The following is a 17945-nucleotide window of genomic DNA, read 5'->3' as shown; positions in this document are numbered from 1 at the left end:
TATCAGCCTGGATCTCTCATTAATCATGGTGCTTACCAACCATCTGGCCTCAGACTCTGAGGAGGCGCTGAACTATTTGCTGTGTACTTGACCTTGCCGCTGGACTCAGGGGGATATGACATTGGAGCTCCACTATTCTGTCGGCCTTTCATTTTATCCCTGCGAGATAAAATGGCACCTCAATAGAGAGATAGATGATCAGGGTCATTGATAGATGATCTTGTAATTTTGAAAGAATACCCAGGTGGGCTAATTAAGCAAGCGCATGCACAAAAGCCAATTGAATGATGGATCAGACACTGCTAATACTGTACACTTCATACCAAATTGTCGTTTTCACTATTAACCTGATAACACGATACGCTGTCCACTGTAGTAACCACTGTCCCTGAAAGGCTTAAATTCAATGGATTAAAACAATCCATTTTCTGAACCGCTTTATCCTCACAAGGGTATGCTGGAGCCTATCCCAGCTGTCTTTGGGGACACCCTGAACCGGTTGACAGCCAATCGCAGGGCACACACAGATGAACAACCATACGTGCGCACTCTCACACCTGGGGACAATTTAGAACGTCCAATCAGCCTGCCATGCATGATTTTTGGAATGTGGGAGGAAACCGGAATCCCCGGAGAAAACCCGCGCAGGCACGGGGACAACATGCAAACTCCACACAGGAAGGCCGGAGCTGGGATCGAACCCGGTACCTCTGCACTGTGAGGTCGACACGCTAACCACTCGAACACCGGGCCACCGTTAAGGTGAACCGATTTAAGAAAAAAAACGTCATTATCATTATATTAGTTCCGTTTCGTTGTCCTCGCCCGCTGTCGGGGTGCAGCGTGCGCAACACTTACGTACATTTCTGACTGCAGCTGTTTCCTTTACTTGCACTGCCTCCTGTACTGGGCTACATTGTTTGGGACACTCGGAATAACCGCCTGGCACGTTTGAACAACGGTCTGAATTTCCGTATGAGTGAAGCAGCGTACCCGTAGTGTATTTTCCGAATGCGCCCATGACGAGGGAATGAGGATTTTGTTCGGAAATATGCTCTGAGTGCGCACTGCTTCATTCTGGCTGTTTGGAAACTCAAGAGCGTTGTTGAAATGTGCCATTCGATTATTCCGAGCGCACCAAAAACTGAGTGCCAGTACGTGCCAAATGGGGGATACGATGCGCCAGTGCGCCAGACAGTCCAGATGGAAACAGTTCAAACACGAGCTGCGAATTGGTTGAGACCGTAGGCTGCCTTCGGAAATTAATGAGAAAGGGGAAGGCACTGTCACGTGAGGATCGAAATTAGGACCTAGAAGCAGTGCTGGCACCGACATTGAAAAGTAAAAGTCTTGATCTACGAAAATACAAAGTAACTACAGAGAGCGGGGGCTGGAGGCAGAAGACACGGAAGAGAGCCGACGCTCTGAGTGGGAGAAAGCGTGACGTACTGACAACTTGTCACTGAGTAATCCAAGTTTAGACCGTGAGACATCAAGCCTGTATGACACAACAAAGAACCAAAGCATAAAGGAGCCTCAGCAACGGCATAGCAACTGAAACATGAAGGAGGAGCATTCAGCTAACGGCAAAGTCGCGAAGGAACACTGGACTTGAATTCAAGCGATCCTTCACATACTGCTGAGTTCAGAACTTAACAGGAAATTATGTCATCATAGCAACCATCAACGCATTTGGTTTCTATGCGACAAAGCAGCCAGGAACGATGCACGCGCTGTATTAGCGCGAGTGCGGTTATGCGCATGATTTGACAAACTTTCCCGAAATTCATTTGTTCGAGTGTAATCACAAACTGTCCTTGGGAAGCGGGTGTATTCATTGACCTCATCCCGGGTCATTTTAACAAATCAACCGCACGACTATTTACTGCGGTCGATTCACCCTGGTGGACTAAAAATATATTTACAACTGTCGGGACAGCATAATAGCTGAAGTATTTTTGAAGCATTTGTTGCCCTATGAACTCATACATTCTTTGCGGCATCGGTGAGATCAATAGTGAGTGTACGTACCATGATTGTAAAAAAGTTACGTGTTTTTTTTTTTTGTTTTTTGTTTTTTTTAAGTCCTTTACAAAACTGGATGGGTACAATTTGAAAAGACCCGGCCGCAGACGATGTGATAAAAAAAAATGTCCAAAGTCTAGAATCACATGGACAGCAGGCTGCAGCATGTGTTAATGTGACAACAAGAATGTAAAGCATGCGACCTCTAATGGTATCCACTCAGCGCTCGGATCCCTGCTATTCCTGAAGTGACAAAAGTGACACAAGTGATATGATACACTTGGCTCATTATTTGTGACCCTCACACCAAATTACTATCCAATCAGTATTTCTTTGTCTGAGCACTCCTTCCCTGCAGCACGGCCATCATTAAATGTCTAATTTAAGCCGTCACAGGTAGGCCCGCTTCGCGGCCGTGCCGCTGGCTTTTTTAATGGGGGGTGGGGGGGGGCAGCGTTTTTTTCCACCGTAATGCATGCTGAAGGAGCCGGGGCTAATGTGACCCCTATAGTTCTGCCACTGCATTAGTGCCCGAAGACTCAGCGGTGAGTCTTTAACCTGGGAGCGACAGCATCGTGATTATCTTCACCGCGGTGTCGGCCAGAGGACGTACATAGGGCACAAGAAGGTAGATTTTCTGACAAGACCCCCCCCCCCCGCCCACACACACACACACACACACACACACAGTCATTTGATGATGAAGCGCCGAGTGTTGTTTTTATTGTTTTGCTTATGTCACGTGATTTTACGGTGAGGTACCGCGGTACGCTGACTTATGAATCCCAACACATTTCCAAGTTTGTCTCATTACAACGCATCACCTGGATCGATATCATTCTTTGTGTTTCTGTCTATATCATCTTATTATTATGTATTTTTTATGATATATTGTAATTTATTATATTTATTATTATTATATCTTATTATGGGTGGCACAGTGGTTGACTGGTTAGCACGTCTGCCTCACAGTGCAGAGGTGCAGGTTTCGATCCCGGCTCCGGCCTTCCTGTATGGAGTTTGCATGTTCTCCCCGTGCCTGCGTGGGTTTTCTCCAGGTACTCCGGCTTCCTGTCGCACTCAAAAAAAAAAAAACATGCATCATACATTAATGGAACACTCTAAATTGTCCCGAGGTGCGAGTGTGAGCGTGAATGGTTGTTCGTCTCTGGCTGGCAACCAGTTCAGGGTGTCGCCCGCCTACTGCCCGAAGACGGCTGGGATAGGATCCAGCACGCCCTCCATCAGATAATGTTCACATAATAGATGGACGGATATCTTATTATTCTGAACTTGCAGCCATTTATTGAATTTATTGGAGAAGGTGTTCACTCTGGACTAACCACGAAATGAGCAGCCGGAGCTGGAGTCCAAGATCCTGATGTCACTTGTAGGCCCACTTGAACACTGCATTGCAGGCGTGCCAGAGCCTATGCCAGCTGTCTTCGGGCTGTACACTCTAAACCGGTTGCCAGCCAGTCGCAGGGCACACAAAAAGAAAACCAACCATTCATCCCTAGGGAAATACCCAGAATACCCAGAGAAAAGCCACGCAGGTACGGGAAGAACATGCGAACTCCACACAGGAATAAGAAAACCGGAATCGAACCCCTGACCTCTGCACTGTGAGGCGGACGTGCTAACCAGCCAATCACTGTGTCGCCGGAACAGATTATTTGCTTTTCAGTTCATTTCAGTCGTCCCGTAACAAATTCAACTCTTAAGTCAAGGTGCCATTATTAAGGCATCGGGTGTGATTCGACAGTAGATGGAAAATATCCAAAAACGGTCTGGTGATTGTTTCCAGTCCTGCGCATGTCATGAAGGACAGTGAAGTCTCCATTTGTCCAAATGTCATGATAAATATTCCAGTGGTTCCAATTTTTATACTTGACTCCAAGACAATTGAGTCTTTAAATTTGACACTCACCATATCAATTTGGCACACATTTTTTTATATTTTATTTTTTCATTTCAAGCCAATTTGTTGTGTTTGTTTCCTAAGCCGCTATGACACGGAATGGGACGCGAGGAAATCTGAGCTCTCACATACACATGCATACATACACACCACACACACACTGGATGCCACAACGCTGCGTGTGGTTCTGTCATTGAATTCCTCTTTGTGGAGTTTTTTTTTTTTAACTGCATTTTCAATTTCCCAAGATTTCAAATGATTTAACACTTCTCTCTTTTGTGTTCAGTTCAGAAGTCGGTGGCTTTCTTCTTCATCATTCCATGCTTTGTTGTTTGCAAGCGTCAAGATTTGTGTCGACCCCCCTCCCGTTTCACTCTCGTTTTGTCGTTTCCTCCAGCTTTCATCTTATTTCCCGTTTGCATTATTCAAATCAGAATCCCCCTGCGAGCACCTTGCTCTTGACCTAGCGATGAAAGCTCCTGATTGCTTTAATGGCAGTCCTTGGACCTACGAGGTAGGGAGGAGTCTTTCAAGAAACTTGCAGTCGAGAGGGCCGCGCGCTTGTGTGTGAGCGCAAGCAAAGGGTGGTTGATTAGAACTGACCTCAAGCAAAAGTACAAATATGCATCAGGGAGGTGTGTGTGTGCTTGCATAATTGGAACAGAGTGGAGTGCAGAGAGGTTAAGTACGACAAATGGTCAGCGGAGCGAAGTGAAAACCTAAAAACAAAAAAAAAAAGAATAACACAGAGGTTCTCATTTTGAGTTTGGCGCAATGAATGAGGTTGTGATTGAGAAACTTTGCTGATCCTCCCGAACTGAAAGGTGTGTCGAAGTCAACTTTATCCGTCGTATTCTGCAAGTAAATGCCAGTGGGGTGCACTGAGTGTCATTTGTTGGCGATTTCCCTTTTGCACAACTTCAGATGGGAGCCGGCTGACTCCTCATAGTTTTTGCAGCAGTGAAATACCAGCTGATATGATTGTGCTGTCGTCTCTCGAAATGCTATTCAGCTCGATGCTCAATGCGTGTGGCGGTTTCACGCTCCTCTCTTCATAGGCTACGATTAAAAAGAATGATACATTTCCCCACAGTGGGCTTCCAAATAAACATTCCACATTTAAATATATATCGCTAGTGTCGGGCGGAAGCCTTATATTTCCAAAATCATCACTTTGCATCGTCAAAGAAAGAAAGCCATTTTCAACTCTTTACATCGGTCAATAATTTGACAAAAAAAAAAAAAATGACGGATACACGTAGGCACTGACCAATATAGTCTCGATATGTGTAAAAATATGAACTGGACCAAATTTGATATACTGTGGCAAAACGCAGGCTGTCAAGTCACGTGCATGTCAATGGGATGGTAAATATTGTCATCGGAAGACCAATGTAGTCAATCAGAATTCTCAACTCAACTCAACTGTATTTTAGAGTACTTTCAAACAGCCATCGCTGCATACAAAGTGCTGTACATGGAGCAATTTAACATATACAACAACAGTAAAGCAAATCGGTAATAAAGACGGAAGAAAGCACCGAACAGCAAAACCAAGAACAAATCTAAGTCATGCTGAGTCAAATGTCAAAGAATACAAGTGAGTTATTCTGAAGAAAGTAACTTTGGATGGCTCATTAACTTAACATCCACACTAAAAAAAAATGGTATGTTGAATTGACGACGTTTTATTTTTTCAAGTGGCTGCTACATACACCGGAATCATCTGGATGTAGATCCTTTTTTTAAAAGTTAATTTATAGTCTAAATCTTGATGCAGATGGTTTTATTTCATGCAACCGCTTGACAGAATAAAATTGAGTCAATTCATCACCATTTTTTTTGTGTAATAAAGGAAAAGGGAAATCATATAAGCAGTTTTATGCTTGCACGGACTCATTGTTGATATCAAATTTGATTACATGTAAAAGGCCACATTACAAGCACAGCTCTTATCTCCATGTACAAGCATGCATTTTTGATCAATTATTTTGTCAAAAATGTAGTTTGCTTGGGGACGGAAACACAAAACACAAAATGAGTTTTAGGAAAAAAAAAAAAAACGTCTCTAACAAGAGACACCGTTGAGCACCGGGATCATCCGACTCAAAGTTAGGAGCCTCTTAGCTGAGGCTTGACATACCCAAAGATTGAGTCTGAATTTAGGCCCGCCATTCAAAACGATTGAAAAGACTCTGTGAGCCTCTTATTCTTTGCCAGCAAATTGGGAGGAAATCTGGCTATTGTGCCGAGTTTTGAGGAGGTTGCTGGTGGGGAAGGGGGGGGCCCCATCGCTGTGCTTACCTATAGATGAGAGCGGGGACACAAAAGGGTTCAGGGACATCCAGGAGAGGCTTTGAAATCCCACTTGGCTGGAGACGGAGGTTGTTGGGAGCGGGCCCTCGAGTAGAAGGTCAACAGCAGTGACGCCGCGACACACAGCCACCAACAAGACACTGAATGGAGGGGATGGACGAAAGAATGTCGCTCGGAAAATAAGAAAGATCAAATGGAACGGGTAGTGAGTTACCACTAATAGTTTTACCTTAAAGGGAAACACACCGGGTCAAAGCTGACGTCATTGTGGGGCACACCACATCGATGGTTGCCTTTAAAATTAACCTCATGATATGATTACATGCAAACGATCGTCCCAGCATTTGATTGATACCATTTTTTATGAATCGGCAAACGCTTTGAAATTTTGATGTCATTGAAAACGGTGGCCAGATGAGCTATCCGATTTATTTGAATTAAAACAGCACACGCAAAAACACATCACACATTTGCTGTCTTGCATGAATTAATGACAATGTAAAAGTGACGAAAATGTGATATTGCGGTCAGATTAATGCTTTCGGGGCCAGCGGTTACAACAGTGGTGAGCTAATCATGTGATCAGGTTAAAGGGGGCATGGAAGGGTTAAAAGCTCGATGCATTTCGCAAGAAAGATTAAATGCCCTATTTTATTGATTGAATAGATTATGTTGATTGTTTGGTGGCCTATTGGTTATAATTTTCACGCTGTAGAAAACGAGATGTTGGCAAAAAAAAAAAAAAAAAATTGTCCCTTCTGAAGGCGATTTTTAAGGATATCCAAATTCGACTCAGTGCCACACCACGTGTTTAGCTAAGGAGAAAAAAATGACAAACATCTACTAAAAACGAATCCTTCCATCTTCCATGCTGAGCAACCACCTCATTCTTTTTGACATGTGGGAGGAGACTCGTGCCCACGAAACTCGGAATTGTGACGCCAGAGTTGCTCTTCTCAGCCTTACAAACGCAACTGCCATCCGCACCCACGGTTCATTCGTCATGTGACAAGTGTAATTACGTGAATCTCATGACGCAAATGATCAACTCCAAAATATCTAGGTACGGCGATAAAATGACACTTTTGAGTAAAATTGTAAGAAAGTAAAAGAAAACAGTCATCATACAGCACAATTAGTTGTTCAAAGGAGGAGGAAGAAGTTAAAAACGTATCTCGTCCTACCCCTTGTTATGTAATAGTATACACATTGATCATTTTTTGATATCAATAGGAAAAGAAAAGGAAAAGTCTGCATTTACACAAATGTGTTGACCCTTACGTGGGCTACACTTATCTAGTTTTACAACTTTTGTGTTTGTATAGGAACTACTGTATATACATACACACCCCAGCACATTTTTATGTCGATTTTCTCTTGTATTCATAATGGATATTGCATTGCATTACTCCATTTAATCAATTGATCAAAGTAATTCTACATGAAGTCGATTCTAAACTTTATTAAGGCAGGTACACGGACCCCAAAAAAGAATTCATGAAGCCTTTCACGCACCCTGTAAAACCTGATCACATGATAACTTGTCCACTGTAGTAACCGCTGTCCCTGAAAGGGTTTATTTTGCGTGATGGTTTTCTCTATTGACTCGAGTGAATATACAAGCGGTACAAGTCATGGATGCATGGATAGTTTCACAGCGTAGACTTTGCGAAGCTCCGCACAGTCTCCGGCAAGATGTAGCAAACGGGTCGAGTTTCGAAGGGAAAACCTTTCATCCTGTGGGCCGAAAGGCGACAAAATACCGCCGCCACGCAGCGCGGCCATCTGTTTGAATGACTTCAACTGATCATTACCGATCCGGTACACTCCGTCCTTGCTCCCCACTCTCAATATCAAAGAGTCCATCATGCCGACCGTCTCATCTGCTCATCTCTTATTTATAGCGGCAAGTATTCGCAGCGAGCCACCGCATGTCATACGCAACATGGTGACGAGACTATTTAAAACACATTTAATGCGCTGCCTGGTTCTGCCGCCGCACAGCAGCTGAGCTTCTTAAGTGTGTATGAAGAAGTGCCAACAAAGCAAGTCCTCACGGCGATGGTGGTGGTGGTGGTGGTGGCAGCTTTTAAAGGGCACTTTGATGGATGAGGATTGATGTGGCTTCGTGTGCAGACGATCCTTCCGGCCAAAATCATCAGACAAGACGCACCATCCGTGGGGATGGCCGTGACACCGCCACAGCGAGTATCTTCCTCATCATCAGTGCAGCCTAAGGCTCTTCCGGAGTCTCCCACCCTTAAGGGAGTCCGACTACCCCCTCCGCCCTCCTTGTCGAGCATACCCAACCAGTGCCACCCCTCTCTCTCTTATTTTCTCCTCTCTCTATCTCATTAATCAATGTCAAGCTCTCCAACAACAAGGCCAGCATTCTTTCCTCGTATATGTCATTGTGCATAGACCCCCCCCCCCCCGTCTCTCCCCCGCCCCCTCCACCAACTCAGTGGCCATCACCGTCCTTTTCTCATGGGCCGCAGTGCAAAATCCAGGCCCACGGCGCCCAACATGAAAGTTCATTCGGACGCATCGCAAGGAAGAGAGAGGAAAAAAAAAAAAAAGTGAGGAGGAGGCGTTTCGCTCACGTTGCTTCATCCCTTTTCCTGTCTTCTTCCAGCTTGGGAAGAAAGGGAAGCTTTTTTTCCATTTACATAATTCATGGGAGTGAGAAGAAAACAGTCCTTTGAGTCATAAAAAAAAAAAAAAAGAAAAAAAATTGGGGATGGCGCGGGTTGAGGCATCTGTATGCCAGTCTTTGTGACCCCTGCGCCCATCTTCCCACGTCCCAAGTACAAAGTCATTGTCCCATGCTCGACTGTCCTGTTCCCGTCAGAGCATTCTCATTTATTTTCAATATTTATAGGACGTACATTCACAGTCAAAAGTTTTGGATTGGATTTTACAACATGACAGCCTTTCTTCAAAAAGGAGACTTGATCCTAAAAGCCGCCATTCCAAAGCCCTAAAAATGGCCGACACACGTACCATTGTTGTATTATGTTCTGTTCAAAAGCGAGTAATAATGTGAGACATTGAAATTTGCCTGCAATTACTCCTAAATCACTGTGAAAGTTAATTTTTACAGTATAAAGATATGAATCGCTTATTCGCAACATCTCTTTAATTATTGCGAGACACGATTGAGCCCCGATGAGCCACTCAGTGGTCAGTTTTGATGAATGGGGTCTTCAACGCATGCAAGTGGCCTTGAAAAGAGCTCGAAAAGTCTTCAGTTTGCCTTCCTTTAAACCTGCAACTAACCTACGAGGGAAACCGATCATTTTTGCTGACCAACACAGTTCGACGGCAAAAGTCATTAACCGGAATGTACCGTGTGAGGTCATCAAAGCTTTCTGTTTATTTATTTATTTTGGGGGGGGGTGGTGAAATTAAAATTGATTCTTGAGAGGCAATGCTGACATTTGCCATCGGGGACAATTCCTCAAACGTGCTGACGCACAGACGACAGCTACATCGGCACATCCGCCATTTCTCTCGGACCCTCCGGCATGTCGGTTTCTCATGACTCATTGATGTCCACTTCACTGTCGCATGCTAGTTACGTTCCTTTTTCCATCGCGAAGCGTAACGAGGGAGGAAAACCGCAGATCGCTAATGTCGCCTTAAAACACGTCGCCGTCCACGTTTCCATTGAATGATGAGAACCCTTCTCGCATGAGCTACGCAGATTTGTGTTTGTTTGTTTTTTTTTTTGTTTGTTTGTTTGTTTATTGAACATAAAACATATACAGTAATAATTTGACAGAAAATAAGGTAAATAAAATAGTAAAGAGGAAAGAGAAATTAGTCATCATTCAACACAGTTATTATGTTCAAGGGAGTAGGAAGAAGTAAAGAACTTATCTAGTCCTACCCCGTGTTGTATGTTTATATCTATTGAATCATTTTTATATCAATCAGAAAAGAAACAGAGTAAGAAGAAAGAAGTCTCCATTAAGGCTCATGCTTTACCCTTAACCGTGATATTTTTATACTTTTGGTTTGTATCGGGAATTTATACATACACACCCTGGCACTCTTGTGTTAATTTTCTCTTGTATTCATAATGGATATTTCAATACCTTTCTCTATTTATCAACCTAGTTCTGATTCATTATATTTAATGTTTAGAATTTATCATTTTAACTCTGATTGTTGTAGGTAGTTTGTACTATTTTTTTGAATTTGTTTTTGAACTCAGCAAGCGATTTACTCATTTTCAGGTCCGTTTCGAAATTATTCCACAGATTAACACCTTTGTTAGATATACTTCTTTGCTTGATGTTTGTTCTTGTTTTGAGTTTTTTGAATAAGTTGGTACCTCTTAATTCATAGCTGCTTTCTCGAATTTCGAAAAACTTCAGAATGTTTTGGCAGAGCAGGTTATTGTGTACTTTGTACATTAATTGGGCGATTTTAAAGTCAACCAGGTCATGAAATTTCATCGTATTTAATTTGATAAATAATGGATTTGTGGGTTCCGTATATTTCGATTTATTAATAATTCGAATTGCTTTTTTTTGTAGTTTTAAAATAGGGAGTGTGTTTGTTTTGCAGGCATTTCCCCATATTTCCACACAGTAGGTCATATATGGTAATAATAATGAAGAGTATAATGTGTACAAAGATCCCTTATTTAGCACTTCCTTGGTTTTGTAGAGGATCCCTATGGTTTTGGCTATTTTTCTTTTTACGTTATCGATATGTGGCTTCCAACATAGTTTTGAATCTATTACTAATCCGAGAAACTTGGTTTCATACGCTCTTTCTATCTCAATTGAGTTTACCATAATTTTAGCTTGGTGTTTGATTGGTCTGGTGCCAAAAACAATTAAGTTCGATTTTTTCAGGTTAAGTGACAATTTATTTCTGTCGAACCAGTTTTTTAATTTGTTTAATTCGTTTTCTACGGTTGTCAGGAGCTGTTTCAGATTTGTTTACAAAGAAGCGGATTGCCTCCAAATCAGCAGTGATGTTGAGCTGGGGAGTCTCCGCTTCGCAAATCTAACCCCCCCACCCCCACCTCGTTCTCCTTCCTGGATCATCTGTATATATTTGTTGTACTAATGAACAGAACAAACGTTTCCGGGGGCCCTTTGGAAAGAAGCTGGTGAAGGGAGAACGGACACGGAGGGGCTGAAGTGGACAGCAGGAAGTGGTCAGTCACCATGATGATGATGATGATGATGATGAGGATGACGATGACAGCCCGAGATCAACGGACAGCAAGAGTGGCGCAGACTTAACCCCCCGCAACCTTTTCTCCGCTTTCATTTGACTTCTCCTCCGGCTTTTCCTCAGTCGTCCGCTCCAAATGATAAATTACCCTCCCTTTCACTCATGTCAAAAGCCGCCCCCACCCCGCCTCCCTCCACCTCACGAGACCTCCAACAGTCACCCGCTGTTTGTCTGCACATGCGTATGCGTGCTGCATTCACACAATTTTGCAGCCAGCTTGTCAATCTCCTCGTCAAACCCTGAGACCATTTTTCCATCGGTGCCAGTGGCGAGCACGACTCCAGCATTCAAACGTGACGCGCGCACCATTGTGGATGCGCACACACACACACACACACACACACACACACACACACACACACACACACACACTCAATACGACTCACTCTGAATGTGACCTTCACCTCCGGGCAGCAGGTGTTGGCAAGGAGTTGGACGCCATTGAGTGGATGGATACATGCACCAGTAAAAGGGCGAGGGAGTAAGAAGGGAATGGACACCGGGCACTATATTACTTTGCCAATCAATCTTCGCCCAGGGTGGTCTTGATGAAAGCTGTCAAAATTCCCCCCACTACAACTTCAAGTAAGCCCTCCTCCAGTTTGTCCGTGGAGGGCTTTGTTACACAGTGAGAAAACAAGTTCTAATATTAAATGTTGCTGGGAGGAGGGCAAAATTTGGAAGCAAAAGTCTAAACAAGACCAAAGAATCCATCCATCCGTTTTCGGATCCGCTTTAGCCTCACAAGGGTTGCGGAGCATGCTGGAGCCTATCCCAGCTGTCTTCTGGCAGTAGACGGGGGACACCCTGAACAGATTGCCAGCCAATCGCAGGGCACACAGAGACGGATGACCATTCGCGTTCACACTCACACTCAGGGACAATTTCGAGTGTTCCATTAACCTGCCACGCATGTTTTTGGAATGTGGGAGGAAACCGGAGTACCCGGAGAAAACCCACGCAGGCACGGGGAGAACATGCAAACTCAACACAGGAAGGCCGGAGCCAGAATCGAACCCACGACTTCTGCACTGTGAAGTCGACGCACTAACCAAAGAGTGACGAATTGAATGATATGAGTAGAATCTTCCAGATACAACATGTTAGCTATCGCTACCTTGGCAGCTAATAAAATAGCAAATAAACAGATAGCTTATCCTGCTGCTGGGCCTTTTCGTCCCAACCTTGCAGCAGTGGTCCGTTTTCTTGGTGACCTCAGTCTCCTCTCAAATAAACAAGTCGTTAAGTAAATACAGGAGAGCCTTGTTCTCCACTATTGCTGCTGTTTGTTTGCATGTCTCGGTCCAAATGATGCGTTCAATGTGTGATTTTTTTTTTTTTTTTTTGGAGGGGTGGGGGGTGTTTCTAAAGGCCCTTTCTTGAAGTGGAAAAGTAGAAAATGTGGAAAAGTGGCGATAAGGATCCTATGTGGGGCCGAGCGAGCGGTGAGGGGGTCTTTCGGGGAAATATTTGCACTGAATAATGTCCGGGGGACAAGGTGCGGCTCAGTGATGCAGACGACTACGGCGCAAGTTATTTTTCTCGGAGAGAATCGGGTTGAAATACCATGACGGTCGGAGAGCAAGAGGCACCCCATGCCCAAAGAAGGAATTAAGATGTCTCATGACCGCCCTCCCCTCTTGCTTGTTCCCCACGTCTCTCGGTCTCACCCGGTCTCTCGCTTCCTAATTCTGGGACGGTGGCCAAGTGCCACCAAGGACACTAAGGCTAATAAATCATCCTCATTCCAACATCTGCCCTCCCTCCCCCGTCCCAACGGGCTCTGCCTTCCACCGCTACCCCACCCCATGTGAAGATGGGTCCTTGGCTTTCTTCCTCTTTCAGCATCCCTCCATACTCACCCATTGACACCTCCATCCCGACTGACAAAACGTCTATTGTCCCGTGCCCAAGTGAAGAAGAGACCCTCTTTCTCCCTCGCTGACAAAAGCCGTCTGAAGCCAAGATGGGGCCTGCCAGGCGAGATGCCTGGGCCTCGGCAGGGGTGCCCCTCATCCCCCCCCCATCTCGACTATTTTACCGCCTTCTGGTTCGTCCATCTCTTGCCCTTCTTTCTTTTTTTCTTACATTTAATACACCCCTCCTGCGAGGGTCACTCACTCAGCTCACCCCCCTTACCCTTTTCACGGCAGTGAACTCTCAAGCCCGCATAAAGACATCAAGTGACGGCAGTGAGAGAAAACAGCCAGAATTGGCCGAAAGAGATATTCGACATGGCTGTCATTGGCCATTCTGCATGCCTTTTGTTCCCTCGGGTGTAGTTGAAATAGATAAATAAACAGTCATAGGCTGAAAAGCCGGGATCAGAAGCTTGTCACATGTATTCATATGGAGCAGAAAAGAGGAGGGGGGTGGGGGGGGGCAGGGGGGAAGAGAGGAAAAAAAAAAAGGAGGCATAAACCTGCTGTCGCCAATTAAGAAGAATGAGATAAAACTCGGTTCATACTGTTCGGACTTGTTTTCACAGCTGAGGCCAAAGGACACTGAGTGACTTTCCGCGGCTCGCTCTCAACGTTGCAGTAGGTCTTTCGTATTGTGAGGCTCTCAGTGTGGCAGAGAAGATCCGGGAAGTTGTCTCGGGCATCATCAGTTAAGAAGCACACTCTCCACGGTTACTCACAAGAGCTTATTTACTGTGAATGCGCCACACATTTTCCCAGCACCTCCGACTCGCCCCCGACAACGGGGGAGCGCCGCCCATCGCTGCGCGCCCGCCAGACACTTTTCGGCACTTTGTTCACATTCACACTCGGTCTTCTCTTTGGTGAAAACAGTCACACTTTGACAAGATGTTTGCCAGGGGGACATCGGCTTTTTGCACTGAGGAGATGCTTTGTGTGCCGCGTCGCTGCTGACGGAGTCAAGCGCTGATTTGTTCCGTCGACGTAAAAGCGCATCTCTGTCTTTCAGCAAATTCGAACTTTGTCGGTTGTCAGATGTCATGCTTGATCGAGAGGTTTTCTTTTTTAATCCTCAAAATACATGCACGTTACCTTAATCACGAGTCGATATGTCCCGCAATGATATTGAGAGGTATCTATTTACGACAATTAAAGTCATACTTTGGACCAATGGCGTGCGGCGAGGTGCATGGTTGGTGAGGCACTGACTCCTTTGGTGTCAGATTTACTAATATACAAAGCAAAAAAGGGTAGCTTATTCAATTGGCTAAACATTAAATTTGCGACATGCAGCTATACGGCAAGCAGCACGAGCCAGTTGCACGTATCGACCCAGTTTGTGAAGATTGCGCAATGCAATACGCATTCAGAGGTGAGGCTCTGCCTCACCTGCCTCCCCTGACCGCACGCCTTTGCTTTTGGACATACGGTGGATTCTCGTTTCGCGTCTTTAATTCGTCCCTCGACTCAATTCGTGAACCGAAATAACTGAAGCAATTTTTCACCGACTGCGCGTACGTGAGCGAGTCACTTGCCTGTTTCACTTTTTTCGGAGCCATATTAAGGGGTAATTAAGAGCAAACGAAAAAAAAAAAAAAGGAACAAAAATATTTGGATCTCCACAAGAAATGACACAAGGCACAAATAACCAGAGCGACTTTTCTCTGTCTGTCTCTGAGACTGCGACCTGATGAAATATTTATCAAATATTGTGTTCATAAATTAGTTTGTTTGTGAGCAGCAGCCTTCGTGAACTGAGGTTCTCTGATATTTCTTTGATTTTGAAGCAGTTTCATGACTAGATCCGTTTAAAGGGATGGAAGAAGACTCATCTTCTGTTCCGTTGCCGGTGTCATGTTGACTTTTAAGGAGTTAACAAGTCGTGTTGGAGCGCCGCATCTCAAAGCTCATCTTATTCTTCTTCTTGACACCGCAAATGAGATGAGACAGACTCATCGGCGCCTCTGCTGGTTGCAATCATGTAGTGCACACCGTTTCTTCAAGACACAATTCATCAATCAACTTGAAAAAAAAAAAAAGAAAGTAAAAATCCACAATTCTTGATTGATTAGTTTGCAGGGAACTTTAGTTTTGTGATGAGTTAAATTTAAACATTGAACTCCAATCGTGCATATTTGCCCACTATAGTTCTATGAATGAAATACTTTATGATTAGGCGTGAAAGTTGGCGGAGGGATTTTCATTCCTTTAAAATTACTCAAGTGAGCAGAAACATTTACCAACAAGGTCCCATGATGAATGAGTCAATTAGCGATGTTGGCATTTGTTCCACCTCATATTTATAAGCTGAATTACGTTGATCAAGGCACTTTAATTAATAGACTATGCAGGTGTGTTTAAGAATGGAAAAGGCACCGAAGCTATTCACATTGTCGACTGCATTTCAGGATTCAGTTGTTACGTTTTGTTCTTTTGCATCCTGCCTCCATGTCGTGACCGATCGGACGAACCCGATGAATGAATGTCAGGAGCAAACAAAATCTAGAATCTAATTTTCCACTCCCAGCAAGACGTCGCTCCTTTGCGGTGCTTCTCTGGCTGCGCAAAACATTTAGGTTTTCTAATTAGCCCCTGCGTACAATGGCTAATTTACCACAGGCGCCTGATGTCTCAATCCGCCGTGTGTCGTTGCTGAAAAGAAACTTCTTTCATGTAGTCAGGCACACACACACACACGCACGCACGCACGCAGTCGCCCAAACTCATAAAAAAAAAAAAAATAAAAAAAAAAGGAAAAAAAAGTCTATTAAGCTACAGGGTGAGAACAGATCATATCCAGTGCGGAGGGCAGAAGAAAAAGTCCTGACTTTAGAAAGAAAACATCATGAAAGACAAATAAGGAAGACCACTTGAAAAAATATATGACGGAGGGTTTTATTGACCAGCAGGACAGGCGGCCGCTCAGCAGTGGCCCCGCATTGACTCTGCAGCCTGCAAGAGGACAGCCAGCCAACTCATCCACACAACACCCACATTGTCCGCTGTGCCAACGAACCAGAGCAGCTTTCCCACTCCTCTGGGGGAGGCGAGTAGTGGGGGTTGCCTGAGACGAACACATCATAGATACATGTTAGCCTTGGCCGGACCTCCTCTACACTCTCTTGAGCTCTCAGCGGAAGGGACGTATACTGTAGGAAAGAGTGAGAAAGAGGAGAAATGAAGCACACAGGCAGGCGGGATGAGCTTCCCCGACAATGCCAGAACAGGCGGAAAGATTTGTATGAAGACATAGCTGCCATGGCACTCTGTGTTGTTTCGAGGCTCTGGTGAGAAATCAAATGAAATTGCATAGAAGGGAAATAGTGAGACAGGGGCGGGCGGGGGTGAAAAGAAACAGCGCAGGACTTTTGGATGATTTACTGACCCTATTCTTCCACAATTGTAACATGCCCAAAAACATCAACCCCCGAATCCTGAAATTGAATTCAAGTTATAGCTATAGCTAAAGTATGTGTCGTAATTACAGAGAAGGGAGAAACATAATCATCGACTGTAACCCATCCATCCATCTTTCTTGAACGTGAATCTGTTCAGGGTTGCGGGTTGGCCGTGCCTATCCCAGCTGACTTTGGGTGAGAGGCAGGGTACACCCTGAACTGTTTGCCAGCCAGTCGCGTGCCACATAGAGAGGGGCGCAGAACTTGGGGGAGATGGCGAGTAACAGGCTTATAATCAGAAAAATCTGGATATATATTTAGGGGCGGCATGGTGGTCGACTCGTTCGGCTGGCAACCGGTTCAGGGTGTACTTGGCCTACTGCCCGAAGACAGTTGGGATAGGCTTCAGTATGCAAAAAAAAAAAAAGGTACGTTTATTAATCACACATGAAACTGTCTGGAACCCGCAAAAACGAATTTTAACAGTCATTTATGAGCTCAAGTGTAAACAATTTTATCAATTTCAAAAAATGTAAAAATAAATGAATAAGTGCCAAATTGAAGTCACCTTTTGAATCACAGAAGTAGTATTCATGTTTTTATTTTACACTTACCTTTATTCAGGTTAGAGCAAATGCCATATATTATTTCTCTACATTCTCTCTTTTTTTAAATTTTATTATTATTGTGATGAGCTCCTCAACATTACAGAACAATTAACCGTCACGTCTCGTCAACTGTGTTTGTTTCGCGGAGAAAACTCAGTGATTATTTTTTTTTTTTTTTGTGTCTTCATTATTATTTTTTTTTTCCGATTTATGATTGGTAACATAGGCACTGCAGTCTGCACGGTTACTTGTTCCTTTGAACCCCACCATGGCTGCAAACATCACAGTGGCAAATAAAGTGTTTTTTTTTTCTTCCAATCAAAACAATGTAAGCATTCCACAGATAGCATCGACGTCTTCTGTTTTACTAAAGATTTTTTGTCACCTTACATGGCAAACCAGGACGGTACAGATTGTGGAAGGGACACATACTGTCGGAAAAAAAAAAGAGAAAGATGAGAAATTAGAGGACACCGTCAGACATAAATCTGGGGGGGGG

General features: G+C 44.3%; 1 protein-coding gene and 1 long non-coding RNA gene across 10 annotated transcripts in view; one reads left to right on the top strand and one right to left on the bottom strand.

Moving 5' to 3' along the window:
• Positions 1-17945, top strand: part of prdm16 (PR domain containing 16) — a 217717-nt gene that overhangs the window by 104571 nt on the left and 95201 nt on the right. The gene's annotated exons all lie outside the window — the stretch shown is intronic.
• On the bottom strand, positions 1089-15085 carry LOC109526609 (uncharacterized). The gene is made up of 3 exons (XR_002170379.1): positions 15074-15085; positions 11881-11889; positions 1089-1448 (listed from the first exon to the last, which is right to left on the bottom strand). It is a non-coding gene; the product is annotated as an uncharacterized LOC109526609 (long non-coding RNA).

Source organism: Hippocampus comes, unplaced genomic scaffold (genome assembly GCF_001891065.2).
Source record: "Hippocampus comes isolate QL1 unplaced genomic scaffold, H_comes_QL1_v1.1 scaffold14, whole genome shotgun sequence".
NCBI lineage: Eukaryota > Metazoa > Chordata > Actinopteri > Syngnathiformes > Syngnathidae > Hippocampus > Hippocampus comes.
This window is presented reverse-complemented; position numbering and strand designations above follow the sequence as displayed.